This window comes from Austrofundulus limnaeus, unplaced genomic scaffold (assembly GCF_001266775.1).
Source record: "Austrofundulus limnaeus strain Quisiro unplaced genomic scaffold, Austrofundulus_limnaeus-1.0 Scaffold115, whole genome shotgun sequence".
In the NCBI taxonomy this organism is placed as follows: domain Eukaryota; kingdom Metazoa; phylum Chordata; class Actinopteri; order Cyprinodontiformes; family Rivulidae; genus Austrofundulus; species Austrofundulus limnaeus.
In genome coordinates, this window is record NW_013952517.1 from 15,448 (window position 1) to 18,160 (window position 2,713).

At 39.3% G+C, this 2,713-nt stretch overlaps 1 protein-coding gene across 4 annotated transcripts in view; it reads left to right on the forward strand.

Annotated features, from left to right (window-relative positions):
* Positions 1-2,713, forward strand: part of ccdc146 (coiled-coil domain containing 146) — a 78,812-nt gene that overhangs the window by 13,931 nt on the left and 62,168 nt on the right. The gene's annotated exons all lie outside the window — the stretch shown is intronic.

The window sequence follows — 2,713 nt, forward strand, 5'->3', positions numbered from 1 at the left end:
CAGCATCTCCAAACTTTATTTTTTTTTTATCTAAACCATGAATAAAACTTACATTTGATCCGAGTTTGATTTTTCATTTATAAGAAAAACATCGTCCTCCTCTAGGGTAGAGAATGTATTCAATATTAACGCTGTTTTTAACGACCGCCACGTAAACCCAGGCTTTTAATTTTAAACCAAAGCGTCTCAGATGACTCTGCCTCTCTGTCACTCGAAACATGATTTGTTTAATCAGATTTCGATTGATGTGTGACATGATTTTGCTTTGAAGCTACGAGATTACGAAAAGTTGATTAGGTGACATTATTTCTATCAATTCGACAGAAAACAGTAGCTTTCTAAAGACTTAGGCTAACWATGTGACACTAACCCTCACTAATCTCTCATCCTTACAGCTCTCTGAGGTACACTGCTGATTGAATATGTTTTTAATTTCGTTGGCGTCGCCGCTGATAGATTTATGAATTAGTTTAGATTAACCACAAACAATGAAGCCTTTATTAGTAAGTAATGAGCAGTAAAGTTGTTTTGCGTATGACAATAACTTAGTGGTTTTTAGGATGGATGGAGCTGCGTCTTGGCTCATACATCAGGCAATGTCATAAACCAACTTATAGAAACGATGACACCAAAGCTAAAGCTGCTGTAAGAAGAGTTAACCCACATTTCTTCATCTAGTCATTTCCTCTCCAGCTTGATTAATTCGACTTGCTGGCTGTAGATGAATCAGTGTGGCGGAGATAAAGGAAGCTGTTGTTTTAGCGACTTAAATGATTCATAGTCATGAGACGATCCAAAGTGTCAGCGTCACGTTTCTGAAGAAAAGACACACTTACAGTAAGAGATTTTTTTTTTATTTTTCTTTGTATTTCTGCAGAAGTGTTTCAAAGTTTTGATGGAGAAACACTCCGGAAAGGAAAACGTCTCCTATCAAAGTGATTCTGTTTTGCTATAGCCTCTCCTCCAAATCAAACAGGAGGAAGGACACAGAGGTAAAAAAACAAAATCAAAAAGCTCTCTTCATCACACYGTGGAAAAGTAATGATGGCAGCCACGAGGCACAGCCTACCGGCTGTGCCTCGTGGCTGCCATCATTACTTTTCGTCCTTGACGATATTAAAGTGGACGAACAGGTGCGTTCACGTGACCGCCTTTTATTTTTTTTAAGCAATTACCTCACATTTGAGGTGATTTGCCACACGCGAGCCTCATGCAACCTCTCCTCGCATAAAGCTTCCACTGCTGCAGATTAATCCTGGCAGCAGAGAGAGAGAGAGAGAGAGAAAAATGCTGCCTGAAATCGCCCCGGGCTGCTTCTCACAGATAAACACTCAGAATACAGCCAGGATATTTGTTCCATCACTGATGTCATCTGCTGAAAACAAAACAAACAAAAGCAAAAAAAAAAAAGCTGACTTCTTTTAAAACATTGATTAGCTTCCTACGTTTTTTCATTCTTTTAAAATTTGCACTTTACACCATTTAAGACTAGTGCAGAATATAACATTTTAAGCTTTATTAGATTTCTCGCGGGTTTTTATTACAGTTGTTTGACCTCTGCTGACAGAGATTAAATAAAATAAAAAAATTAACGATCCACATCATTCAACACTTTCATATCTCTGTCCTTTTCAGACCTTGGAGTGGCGTGAGCGCTCATGACAATGAACCATATATTGGGGGTGAATCAGAGAACACAATAATCTGTCGGGAGTCGGGACGAGATATCAGCCCGCGCGTGTGTATACGAGCAGTGTGCGTTCGCGTTGTTTGTTTGGGAACTTGCCGCTCGGTCCGATCAGAGATACCCTCGGTCCTGCAGCTCTTTGATACAGACAATGCTATCCCTCATTACTTGCTGCTCTACCAACCTGGCTCTGAAGATAAGGAGGGGGAGCAGCACCTGTCCTCTGTTTCTATCTCTGTTACGAGCACACAGGACAGGAAAAAAAAATGTTCACAACTCAGGTAATTCCTTTGCACTCTGCTTCGCTTTACATCTTTGCGTTGCTGTGTTTTGTTTTTCCAAGGCATGTTTTTTATTAAACTTTTTATCCTTGAACAATAAATGGCCCACTTATATGGCACTATTTTAACCTTTCCAGGTTCCGCAAAGTGCTTTCTAGAGTTTATGTGGGTATCTAGGATGCATCTTTACCAGCTGCCCGAACCAGAGTCCACCTTTTTACAAAAAGTTAGACTGTATAACACATCATGAAGTTATCAGTTAGTTGGACAATTCACCTACACCGCCATCACTAATATGTACCTTCATATACGTTCATTTTTGTACTGTACTTTACAGTGTAAATATGTATATAAATATGCATATGTGTTTATGTATATGTGTATATGTGCTTTGGTATACGTACATTACTATATCTCACATGTGTATATTGTGGGGTTGTTTTTGTTTATCTTTTATTTATCTTTCATTATTCTTCTCAGCCACTCCTGTATTAAGCTGCAATAATGTGCAAATTTCCCCACTGTGGGATCACTAATGTTTTATCATATCGTATCTCATCTCATCTCATCTCATCTCATCTCATCCCATCTTATCTTATCTTATCGTATCTCATCTCATCCCATCTTATCTTATCTTATCTTATCTTATCTCGTCTCGTCTCGTCTCGTCTCGTCTCGTCTCGTCTCGTCTCGTCTCGTCTCGTCTCGTCTCGTCTCGTCTCGTCTCGTCTCATCTCATCTTATC